At 47.9% G+C, this 12,991-nt stretch overlaps 1 protein-coding gene across 3 annotated transcripts in view; it reads right to left on the bottom strand.

The window, feature by feature from the left end:
* The window catches only part of ELAVL1 (ELAV like RNA binding protein 1), a 39,878-nt gene extending 26,921 nt beyond the window's left edge, over window positions 1-12,957 (bottom strand). The window contains exons 1-2 of one of the 3 annotated variants that reach the window (XM_040240534.1): window positions 12,788-12,881; window positions 10,425-10,427 (exon numbers count right to left, since the gene is read on the bottom strand). The gene's annotated coding sequence lies outside the window, so the exon portion shown is untranslated. Of the gene's footprint in view, window positions 1-3,257; window positions 3,263-10,424; window positions 10,428-12,787 lie in introns of all 3 variants that reach the window. The other 2 variants (XM_040240533.1, XM_040240532.1) reach the window with 2 other exon arrangements.
* Between the last annotated feature and the right edge of the window lie 34 nt (window positions 12,958-12,991).

Below are 12,991 nucleotides of genomic sequence, written 5' to 3'. Positions count from 1 at the left end.
GGTAGGGCACAGAGGTTATTCTAGGGCAGCGGCACCGTTCTGTATGAGGGTATAAAAGTGAAGAGCACAGTCTAGGGCTTCTCTGGTGGCACTGTGGATAAACATCTGCCTGCCAATGCAGGGGACACAGGTTTGGTCCCTGGTCCAGGAAGACCCCACATGCTGTGGAGCAGCTCAGCCTGTGCGCCACAACTACTGAGCCCACGCTCTAGAGCCCAGGAGCTGCAACCACTGGGGCCCGTGGGCCTAGAGCCCGTTCTCTGCAACAAGAGAAGCCACTGCAATGAGAAGCCAGGCACTGCAATGAAGAGCAGCCCCTGTTCACTGCAACTAGAGAAAGTCCACACGCAGCACAACCAAAAAGAAACAAAGAAGTTTTTTTTTTTTTTTTTTTGTTTTTTTAAGAGAGAACTCTAAGGCAAACCCTGGGCTTTAGTTAGATAACAACATGGGTTCATCTATTACAACAAAATACCTCACTAAGGCAAGATTTAGTAACAGAGGAGGGAAACTGTGCCTGCGGAAGGGTATAGGGAAATTCACTCTGGACTCTCTTCACAATCTTTCTATGAACCGAAAACTGCTCTAAAAATAAAATCTACTGAAACAAAACCAGAACTAGTCCAAGTTTAACCATTTGCACTTAATAAGAGGGCTTTAAAGAAGCAAAGCCACAAACAGTTCCAGTACCACGATTGGGGCCTCTGGGAAAAGTGCTTGGGGTGTCTTGAGAACACTCTAAAGATCTTGGATTGCTTTGTCCGGTCTCCATGTGTACTACTGATGCAGCAGTACATGGAGGAGCCTGCAACGAGCGCCAGGGCAGCCCACCCAGACACCTTGTCTGTCCTCTGGCCAGCAGGCAGAGGGCCTCTGCACTGCTTTCCTCCCAAGACAGAGTGACTGAGCTAGGAAAGAGGTTACAATTTCTCTACCAGTTAGGGGACCTTTGTCTCCAAAGCTGGTAGGCTCTGGAACACCTTAAGCTGCCTACAGAAATCCTGACTTTCAGCGACACCAGCAGGGCACAGAGATGGCTTCGGAGGAAAGTCGGCTCAAGACCGCTCTTCTGGAAGCAGCACTCACTTGAGGTTCTGCTCACAGGCACTGCTGTGAAGTCCTGTGTCCTTGGCTCTAAAGAAGCAGGCATATCTATGGAGCTGAAAGTCATCACTGAGAAAAAGGCCCTGCTGCCCACTAGTCGGGAGTTCTACAGGGCAGCCCAACCCTTTCTCCAGATTCTTACTGCCCAGTTCTGACTTTATGCTTCAAAACCCAGTGCCCAGTGTCTAGAGCATTTCGCCTCCTCTAAAAGTAGTCTTGCCAGCGGTCATATAAAAACCAGCGCGCATCTCCTGCACAGCATTTCCCACCTGCCCCATAACAACACGGAGAGAGGAATCAGGTCTGGTTCTGAGTTTCCTGGGGCAGACATTCAGGTCTTCTCTACCTGCCAGCTCTCACTTGCTTCAGACCGTACACAACATGGAAAATCAGTCTAGACTCCTAGTATTTCTTTTTTTAAAATGGTCTATGCTTCCCGCTCTTTAAAAAGCAGTTTAGCATCAAGAGTCATAAAAGATTGGAAAGGGAGACTTCACAAGGTTAGAAACTCCTGGACAGTAAAGACATCACAGGCAAGCAGCAGGCTGACAGGGAGGAAGTGCCAGCCTCTTATTATCTCACTTAGAGCTGGGTTCTCACCTTGGGTGATTTTGCCCCCTCCTCCGTGGGACACCAGGGAGCATCTGGGGGCACTGCTGGCTATCAGGATGGGAAAGCCTTGCGCCACTGGCACCTAGTAGTTAGAGGCCAGGGATGCTGCTAAACACTCCATAATCTAAAGTGTCAGTACTGCTGACACTAAGAAAAATTGATTTGAGGTATCTAAAAATCAATATGAAAAAAGCCAATATATCACTAACAGAGAAATGGACCAAGGATATGAGCTGAAACTAATAGATGCTGGCAGTTAAACAGCTAATAAGGCAAGAAAAGAGGCTCAAGTTCACAAACAATGAGGAAAATGCAAAATCAAAGGAGATGCTACTTTGTGTCAGTCAGAGGGCCTACAATCCAGGATGGATAAAACCCAGTGTAAGTAAGGACAAGTGGAGAAAAAAACACACCCTTCCCCCACCTTTTTTTAAACACCCTTATACACCACCAGTATGAGTGTGCAAAGTGCAACCTTTTGGAAAGACAACATGGCAGGCCTATAAAAATGTTTAATGTGAACGCTACCCTCTGACTTAGAGCTGCAGGAAACTGATCTACAGAAATAATCACACAAGTGCAGGGAAGTATGTGCAAGGAACATGCTGACCCCAAGGCTGGTAAAACACTGGATATAATCTAAATATGTATTAGAGGTTTCCCTGGAGGTCCAGTGGTTAAGACTCCGCAGGGGATCTAGGTTTGATCCCTGGTTAGGGAACTAAGATCCCACATGCCTCATGGCCAAACAAAACAAAACAAAACATAAATATGTATTAATGGGAGATGGTTAAATAAATACCATTTTCAGTAAAAAAGCATGGCATTAACAGGTTTGATCAGGGAAAACTCCACAAACCTGTTAAACTGTCTGTAGCCATGACATTTTAAGGTCACTGGAGAAGGAAATGGCAATCCACTCCAGTGTTCTTGCCTGGAGAATCCCAGGGACGGGGGAGCCTGGTGGGCTGCCGTCTATGGGGTCGCACAGAGTCGGACACGACTGAAGCGACAGCAGCAGCAACAGCTCAGAAACAAACAAAAACACTGGCTGAAGCCTGAACCAAAGTACAAAGATTAACTAAAGAATTAAAATGCATGCTGAAGTTTGCTCAAAATGTGATTCGAATCTTTTTCTTCCTCCTTCCCCCTTTTTTCCTTTATCTCCCTCTCCATTCTTGTTTTACTCTTCTGCCTTTTCTCTCACAGATAATAAACTGGGCAGTAATTACCAGAGTGGGCTGTCCTCAATGCCTGACAAAAAGTTTGCTTTCTAAATCAGTGGTTGGCAAACTATGGCACACGGGCCAAATTTGTTCAGACCACAGCCTGTTTTTATAAATAAAGTTTTATTGGCACACAGCTACTCTCATTTGTTTATGTTCTGTCTATGGCTGTTTTTGCACTCCAGTGACAGAGCTGAGTAGCTGTGACAGGGACCATATGGTCCATAAAGCTGAAAATATTTACCATCTGGCTCTTTAGAGAAAAAGTGTGCCGACCTCTGTTCTAAAATGTAAAAATAGAAAAATTTCTTGGAGAAAATCTTTGTGACACTGGGTGAAGCAAAGATTTCTTAGATACCATGCACAAAGCCAGATCCATTTAAAAGAAAATTGATAAACTGGATATCATCAAAACTGAAGACTTTTGCTCTTGCAAAAGACACTGTTAGGAAAATTATAATCCAGAAGATTATATTTGCAAATCATGTGTCTGAGAAAGGTCTTATATCCAGAACTTTTTTTTTTTTAAAAGAAAAACCTCTGAAACTTAACAGTAAGAAAACAACTCAATTTTTAAAATGGCAAACAATGGGAACAGATACCAAGCCAAAGAAGATATATGGATGGCAAACAAACACATGAAAAGATGTTCAACATTATCAGTTATCAGGAAAACACAAATTAAAACCGCACCAAGGGAATTTCCTGGCAGTCCAGTGGTTAGGACTCCACACTTTCATTGCCAAGGGCCTAGGTTCAATCTTGGCCGGGAAACTAAGATCCTGCATGACCAAAAGACAGAAAAACCACATCAAAACACTGTTACCCATCTAGGCATATAGGAGGTCTAAAACAAAATAAAAGCAAGAAAGCAAACAATGACAACAGACCATACTGAGCTCTGGTGAGGCGGTGGAGAAACTGGAACTCTCGTGTAATCGCTGGTGGCAACATAAAAATGGAAGCTGCTGTGGACAACAGCTTGGCAGCTTCTTATAATTAAGCATAAACTTACCATAGGACCCAGCAACCCTACTCCTAGTACTCACACATGGGAAATGAAAACTTTTGTTTATATAAAAACCTATGCAGTAATGTTAATAGCAGCTTTATTCATTTTTTTAAACATTCCGTTTCTATTTTTTAATGTTTGTTTTTTCATAATCTTTTCCATTTTGGTTTATTATAGGAAATGGAATATAGTTCCCTATGCTATATATACAGTAGGACCTTGTCGTTTATCCATCCTATACATATATAATAGTTTGCATCTGCTATCCCTCCCCTCCCCCTTGGCAACCACAAGCATGTTCTGTGTGTCTGAGTCAGTTTCTGTTTTGTTCACAGGTTAACTTGTGCCATACCTTAGATTCCACATATAAGTGACATCTCACATGGTATCTGTCTTTTTCTTTCTGACTTACTTCACTTAATGTGATCATCTCGAGGTCCATCCGTGCTGCCACAAATGGCACTATTTCATTCTTTTTCACCGCTGAGTAGCATGCCACTACACATACGTACCACATCTTCTATACCCATTTCTCTGTTTAAGGGCATTTAGGCTGTTTCCATGTCTTGCTATTGTGAACAGTGCTGCTATGAACATAGGGGTGCATGCCTCTTTTTGAGTTAAGAGTTTTGTTTGGATACATGCCCAGGAGTGGAATTGCTGGATCATATGGTAGCTCTATTTTTAGTTTTTCTGAGGAACTTCCATACTGTTCTCCATAGTGACTGCACCCATTTACATTCCCGCCAGCAGTGTAAGAAGGTTCCTTTTTCTCCACACTCTCTCCAGCATTTATTATTTGTAGACTTTTTGATGATGGCTATTCTGACTGGTTTTAGGTGATACCTTGCTGTGGTTTTGTTTTGCGCTTCTCTAATAGCAATGTTGAGCATCTTTTCATGTACTTATTGACCACCTGTCTTCTTTGGAGAAACGTCTATTTAGGTCTTCTGCCCATTTTTTGATTGGGTTGTTTTTTTTTCGAGTTGTATGAGCTATTTGTATATTTTGGAAAGTAAGCCCTTGTCAGTTGCACCATTTGCAAATTTTTTCTGCCAGGCTGTAGGTTGTCCTTTCATTTTGTTTATGGTTTCCTTTGCTGTGCAAAAGCTTGTAAGTCTGATTAGATTTCACTTGTTTATTTTTGCTTTTATATCTATTGCCTGGGAGACTGACCTAAGAAAAAAAATGGTATAATCTATGTCAAAGAATGCTTTATGTTTTCTTCTACGAGTTTTTATGGTGTCATGTCTTAATAACTCTTTAATCTAGTATGAGTTTATTTCTGTGTAGGGTATGAGGGTGTGTAATAATGTCATTGATTTACATGCAGAGCAGTCTTCTTCATAATTACCAAAAACTGGAACAATCCAAAAGTCTCTTGAACCTCCAGTGGATAAACTACAGTACACCATACCATGGAACAGTATCCAGCAATTAAAAAGGTACTACTATTCACGCAACTGGTAAGAGTCTCACATACATTTTGCTGAGTGACTGAAAGCAGACTCAAAGGCTACTGCATGGTTCCATTCTGGAAAAGGCAAAAGCTTTTCCAGAGGTTACAGATAAATCAGTGGTTGCCAGGCGCAAGGAGTGGGGGAAGGGTTGACTTCACAAGGAGAACATGGGGAAATATTTTTGTTTCCCAGGTGATAAAATTTCCCAATATCATGATCATGGTGGTGGTCATATTCATTTGTAAAAACTCAACCAAAAACTGAATAAAAAAATAAATTTTAGGGACTTTCCTGGTGGTCCAGTGGTTAAGATTCTGCCTGTTCACTGCAGGGTGCACTGGTTTAAGCCTTGGTCAGGGAACTCCCCATATGCCATGCCATGGTGTGGCCAAAAAAAAAAAATTTTTTTTTAAATTTTTTTAAAGATTGAAAGCATGAAGCTTCTGCATGACAGCCCTGTCCTTAGCATGCTGCCTCCTCCTGACATGCCCAGTTGAGGCTGAGCAGCCCCCTGTGGGCCCCACTCTTGGTCAACTGGCACCGCTGAAGAACTCGAACCCCAAGAGCAGTTTCTTGGTGCTTTGGTGCCACCCTGCAATTCATGTCCCTTCCCCTGACCTTTCCAAATCTGCATAGCTGTCCCCGGAGCACCAACCACAACCTGGTCTTGGTGTCTGCCTGACAATCGATGACTCCAGCCATCTCTCACTCGCCAGAACCTGCCTCCTGTTACTCAGCGTCCCGCCAAGTGGCAGTCCTGTGGACATCTCCAGGTCACCCCTTCAGCCCCACCAAGCCGGCTCCCCCACTTCCCGCCCCCACTGGTTCTCCCTGACAGTGGAGTCACCACCTGCTGAGGCTCAGAGGTTACATGACTTTGCCCAGGGGCAGTTGTCACCCTGTTAATCAGTGTCAGGGCCAACCCTCAAGTTGTCGCTGCAGAGCAGTCTTCCAGGGATAAAATGCCAGGCCGGCTGCAATGGCCCCTGCTCATCCCCCCTCCTCTGTTCACTTGACCGTCCCCAGCATGCTGCGGACCTTCATCTTTCTGTGCTTTTCTTTCAGCTGCTCCCTTGGCAGGGACAGCCCTCCCTCTCCATCACCTTTTCATTTATCTTTAAAGGATCTCCCAGGATGCTCAGTTGCTCTCGTTCTCAGTGCCTGCACACCGCTGGTGTGAACGTTCATTGTTGCACAAATCACTCTGACTCATAATTATTTGCTTTTCACCCACATCAGTGAAAGCTTTGAGGGTCAAGGCTACATCACTGTTGCCAAGGGTCCCCAGGGCTATCTGGCAAACATACCAGGCACACACAGAAGAGGGGTACAGGCACACTGGGAATCATATGTATTTAATGCATTATTTTATGTTAAAGAAGGGTGGCTGGAAATTGTATCGACAATCTATTTAATACATTTAGTATCTTACTTTTTTAGGGTCATCCCATCCCAGCCCAACCCATGGACCAAAGTCAACTGCAGGGAGCAAAACTAAAGAGAAACTTAGTTTGGCAAAGTGATCCCTGCTGATCTGGAAATGTTTCTGGTAACAGATCTGTGATGGAGAAGTCCCACTGGGATGATCTCTGAGGGTTTTCAGCCCTACTGAGCTATTTTCAAAAGTTCTGGTCATGTGACTTCAGAGATGTTGCTCACATCAGTAGTATACCTACTATGTGTATTTAAGGGAGAGATACCCTATACATGTGAGTGTATGTGTGTGTGTATATAAATGATATAAAAGCATATGTAGGTGGTACATATGCAAAGCAGCAAGATCAGTTTGTATCAGGCACCTATGATCATCTATCTTGGTTTATAGCCACAGAACAGGCTTTCTACTTGGGCCAGAACAAAACTAGAACAAGTCAAATATATCCTGGGGCTCAACCCTGACACCTCACACATCACACGACAGGGTCTGGACTCAATTATTTCTGCCATCCTTTCCAGATGCAAAGTCCTAAGTTCTTCAAGGTGAAAGTCTGAGGAGTGTAAGGTCACCCAGGAAACGCTGTGGTGCCAGAAAAACAAACTGACAGCACTACCTGACCCAATTTTAACCACTACGCAAGGTGAGGGCTCACTGAGATCAACTCAGTTCCTTCCTTGTCCCTTCCCACAGCCTACGGTGAGGAAAGCTGTCCAACGGGGACAGCTAAGTCACAGCAAGTCCATGCCTGCCAGTCTGAGAAGCCCAGGGGATAGGCAGAGTGGGTGCAGCTGGGTGTCCAGTCCAGCCAGAGCGCTCCATAGACCCTGAGGGCACTGGATCACACCCACAGCCCTGCTAGGAGTTCCAGTTGATCAAGGCCACTCCAGGGCTCTCACATGAAACTGCAGAGCAACCTGGCCCAGGAGAAAAAACCCACCGGCTTTAACAACACTAACCTTACTGCTCATCAGCTGAACTACGGCAGGGATGTCACTTCCTTTCCTGGAGCTTCCGTCTCCCTGTCTGCAAACTGAGCTATCTCCCCCTGCTTCAGCTCTCAGCACAGTTCCTGACACGTGGCAAGCGCCCACTAAGGACCACACTGACCCTTTCCACTTGGGGCCCTGGAAATGATCCGCACCTTTGAGGCCATTTCTAATGGGCCTGGGTTCCACGGAAGCCACGGTGCGTTCCAGAGCCACGGATCACAAGCACCCATGGGACACAGAAGAGATCGGTGGTAGTCCCTGGTCAGTCACGCAGCAATTACACACACATCCTGAGACAAACTGGCAGATCTCCTCATCTGCTCACCAGCAACATGAACCTCACTCAAGCCTCATCCTCTCACTCTACTCTACCGACAAAGTGAAGGTGAGCACGCGTCTCCCTGCCCTCCCCACCGCCCGGTGCAAGCATCCTCATGTCTCCTTCTGTTCTCACCCCCTCTTCAAACCTTCCCCTCCCCCTGAATCACTTCATTTGGCGGCACCCATATACACTTGTCCCCCAGGCCACCTTTCCCATCCCCCAAGCCTAAGTGAGCACTAGTTTCTGCTGGTTTTGCATCTGAGATGCCTCACTCTCCCTCCATCTCTCTGCCATTGTCCCTGATCAGGTCCCTGTCACCTTCTGGGCAGACTGACTCCCATACAGTCTCCCTGCCACATGGTTATTTCACACCAAGCACCGTTTGGCCTTCTCCCCCCAGTTCACTCCCATTCCTCTGTCTCCCGATTTCTGTTTGTGGCGACACTGGTCTTGCCATTGGGTTGCTCTGCGCTGTTTCCTCTCCTGTAAATCTTTCCTCTGGCATGAATGTCTCCCTGACAGGTGGCTGGATCCAGTCACCTCTGAGCTCCCTTCTTTCCCCCAGCACATGGAGTGCTATCACATGCCAGCACGAGCAAGGCAGTGGGTGTAGAAGACAAAACAGCAGTCCCAGTCCTGACCCTCAGGCAAGTGCTGGGCCATCTCTGTCCTACCAAAGCCTCTTGACTGGTCTGTCTGTCCTTACTCTCAGGGCTTCCCTGGTAGCCCAGTGGCTGACTCCGTGCTTCCAATGCAAAAGGCGCAGGTTCAATCTCTGTCAGGGAACTAAATCCCAAATGCCACAACAAAGAGTTCACAGGCCACAACTAAAGATCCCACATGACGCAAGTAAGACCTGGCACCGCCAAATAAACAAATAAATATCTGGGGGGGGGAGGAAAGGAATAAAAGAAAGGCGCTTTTCCAAACTCACTTCTTGACTGTGTTGAGAAACCCTGTGCCACCTGATCCTGGCATACTTCTCTAGATTCATCTCCAAGCCCACCTTCTTGACCCTCTGCCTGCCCAAACTGGTCCCCTCAGGGTTCTGGACTTCTCTGCATTCACCTTTTCTCTTACTCAGGCTGCTGGAGGCACCTGGAAATAGCTGCCCACGCCTCTCTGATGACAATGACCAGTTTGGATACCGCCTCCTTCATCAAGAACCAACCCCAAGTAATGAACAATCATTTCTTTCAAAGTTCTCCAGGCTGTCGTTACCCACAGCTTCCTCCTTTCATCACTTTAATCTCACATATCTCTGTCTTTTCTCCCCAGTTCAGGTTGTAAATTCCTCGAGGAGGCAATTTCTTCCCCTCCTCCCTGTTTCCCACAACAATGAGCCAACAGTAAGGTTTTACATGTTCAGTCTATAAAACTGTGCTCACTGACTTGGCCAGTGCCCACGAGGCTCTAGGTCAAGTGAGGATGGACAGTGAACATATGAGCGAGTTCCATCGACACCTCCCGGCAGGATGCTACCTTCTGCCACCCCCCCACTTCCGGTCTGTATATCCACAGAAGGTACACGTATCCTACTCAAGTGACGTGCTATTCTGTCTATGTCAACATGCTAAACTGCTCCTTCTCTTGTCTTGTTTCTCTGAGTGACCGTTATCCACCTACTGGGCACTCAGGCAGTGCGCAGAATCATTGCCCAATTATTTTCTCACATCCCACAGCTAAACACCCACTGAGCCCTGTGTCCTTTACCCCCTAACTGGGTCTCAAACCCACCCCCTACTTCCAGACCACCACAGCCCTGGGTCATATTTGTGACCTTTCTGATTTACAGGAAAGTCATCACCTCCGAAGTGGTTTGCTGGCTTTCAGCAATATTCTCCTCCAGCTCTTTGTCCTGTGTGCAGACCTGACCCCTTCGCTTTGTGGAATCAAACTGTAAGACAGTCCCCCTCAGCCTGGTCTGAAGAACACCACCCTTTCCCTCTGCACACCAGCTATCAGAGTCCTCTTACCACCACTCACTTCACCTTTCTTGCCTCTGAACTACCAGACCCCGTGTGGGTCTCTGAACAAACCAAGACAGCCCCACCTCCATGCCTTGGCTGGTGTGATTCTTGCATCCTACCAAGCCCTTCCCCACAGTCTAGGCCTGGGTAACCCCTTCCCTCCTGTTTCACCTCCTCCAGGAAGGTGATTACCTTTGCCCACCAGGGCTAGGTTAATAGTTTCCTTTTCTGTATTTCCACATCAGCAGGCACATAACCATAATTACCACGCTCAACAGAGTGGGTTGAAACAATCTGTGCATTCGCTGCAATCACCAGTGCCTCCCCAGAGCCTAGAACAGAGCCTGGGACTCAGAAGCCGAGGGCGAAGAGTAAGCTAAAGGAGGGAAGCAAAACTAACTTCCCTCCCACAGGCTGGTTCCTCTTGCTCTTCCCCTGACTCAGTCTCAGGTCAGCCTTGCCGCTTAGCTACTGCCATCTAGGGGCAAAAGGAGGCGGCTGCACTTCAGCCCTGAATCTGATTCCATTGAATGAGATGGGGAAGAACTACTGGTTGAGGGTAGAGAAAGAGCAGCAGTCTGAGGAGGCTTCATATGGTGAGTGAGCTTCAACCTGGGACAAACAGAATGAGGAAGAGATCTCCAGGTGGAGGAGAACGGCATTCCATAAAGTGGGGGCAACAGGCAGTAAGGGTCAGAGTTTGGGGCCTATGTGCAGGCAAAATCGGAAAGGAAAGGGGTGGGGTTAGAATGTGCAAAGGACCCCCGACTGTAGCTTTTAAGCCACCTAAAAAGGTTTAAAAATTAATTTATTTTCCACCCAAACACTCTTGATTGGGAATAACATAATTAGATCTTGCTTGAGTGTGGAAAGGTGATAAGAGATGGGAGGCAGGAGTGAGACAAAAGCAGGGCCTTAGGAAGATGGTACTTTCATAAACCTCTCATTTTCCACTTGCTGTCCCATGACTTCACACTCAACACAGCCAATCCAAAACTCCGCCTCTTCAATATAAACATGATTTAGTTCCACCTTTTGAGATGTTCATATATCTTGCTTTCTTCATGGGCCTTTAAGTCAAACATTTTTATAACAGATCCTAGCACAAAGCTCTGCACACAGAAGATACTCAGTGATACATGAATGGAACGTCTCTCCAGGTCTCCCAGATGCTGGGATTATAAGAGTGGTAAAACTTGGCCGTTAAAAGTAAGAAATCTGAGTCAGAGTGCCTGAGTTCAAATCCTGCCATTAGCCACTTTCCCGTGTGAGACTGGTCTCACTAAGCGACCTCTGGGTTTCTTTGTTCCTAAAACAGAACTTACAACAGACAGCACCCACCTCAAGGGCTGGAGATCAATGTCCATCTGTGGCTAGCCCATAGTAAATCCTCACTAAATACAGTCGACTATTTATAACATTATATATTCAGTGTCTCCTCAGGCACAGGTCATGCAGAATGCTAAGGCTTTCCAAATCGTTAAATCTGCACAGCAACAGTCTGATCCATCCCATTCTACAGATAAGCAAACTAAGGCTCCCACAGTAGAGTTTGTCCAACGTCTTGGGAACTCTGGATTTCAAGGAATCAGAAATGCGGCTAGGAGTACTTCTAGTGGAAGATCATTCATTTAGTCCAGGAGTGATTCTCACACATGTGAGTATGTGTGTGGTTCTTTCGGAAATCTCTGAAGATATTTTTGATCTTCACAACTGGGGGAAGAAGATGCTGCTGGCATCTAAGTGGGTAGATGCCTGGGACAGCCCCTCCCCCACCCAAACCCAGAATGATCAGACCAAAAATGTCAGTAGTGCCAAGGTTGAGAAACGCTTTTCGAGAGAATCCGCCTCCCCAACGTCCCACTTTTGGAGCTTTGGCTATTCAGATCGCCCATGAATACTCTGTGAGGCGGGGCTGTGTTCCTCCAGGGGCAGCACCTGCAGAAGTTCTTCTCCACCTGCCCTGCACACAGTGGGGATCAGAACCCATTTTTAATATGCCTAGCAGCAGAGGATGCCGGAAAAGGAAGAGCATCCATCCCCCATTGTTCAACTGCGTGCAGTCTGTGTTTTCAACACACACACATTTTACAAATCCAGACGTCCCACACCCCAGAAACTGTTTTGTTAGAGACGGTATTCAAAAAATATTTTTCTTTCTTCCCCTAGGGCTCTCATACATACCGAAGGGTTTGTACACTTTTAAGAGGACCTCAGATCCACCGCGGTCCTGACAACCGCTACAAAAGATCGTGTAGGATTTCCCGGGCGAGCGAGCCCGGGGGCCGTGACCTCCGAGAGCTGAGGGCGCTCACTCCATTCCCTTGCTTCTGGCTCCGCTCTCCCGCCCCCGGATACCCGGCTTGCAAAGCTACCCGGGCCCGGCCGCGGAGCCCGGCCGCCAGGCGCGTGCCCAAGCCGCGACCCCCTATCTCGGCCCTCGCGGCGGCCGAGGAATCCGGCCCGGGGCCTGTCGCTGACGCCCACACCGGCCGGCCCCCGCCCGCTCGCCGAGGCCCGCGCGCGTCCCCTCCCGGCCCGGCGCGGCCTGGGCCTTGGCCGGTGCAGGCCCGCGAGCGCCCGCGGCCCGGCCAGGCGAGCTCAGGCCTGCCGCGGCCTACCCCGTAGGGCGCCGTCGAAGGCCCCCGCCTCACCTGGACGCGGGCGGGTGGGCCCGGGGCTGCTCCTGGGCAGGCGGGCGACGGCGGCGCGGCGCTAACGGCTCCGCTCGGCCTCGGTAGCGGTGGCGGTAGCGGCGGCGACGGCGACGGCGGCGGCGGCTCCTCCTCAGCGCGCACGACCCGCTCCGGCCCGCGGCCCGGACACGCCCCCCCGGCGCGCGCGCCCATTGGCCGGCG

This window comes from Oryx dammah, unplaced genomic scaffold, assembly GCF_014754425.2.
Source record: "Oryx dammah isolate SB20612 unplaced genomic scaffold, SCBI_Odam_1.1 HiC_scaffold_5, whole genome shotgun sequence".
In the NCBI taxonomy this organism is placed as follows: Eukaryota; Metazoa; Chordata; class Mammalia; order Artiodactyla; family Bovidae; genus Oryx; species Oryx dammah.
The sequence above is the reverse complement of the archived record's forward strand: the minus strand, read 5'-3'. Positions and strand labels throughout refer to the sequence as shown.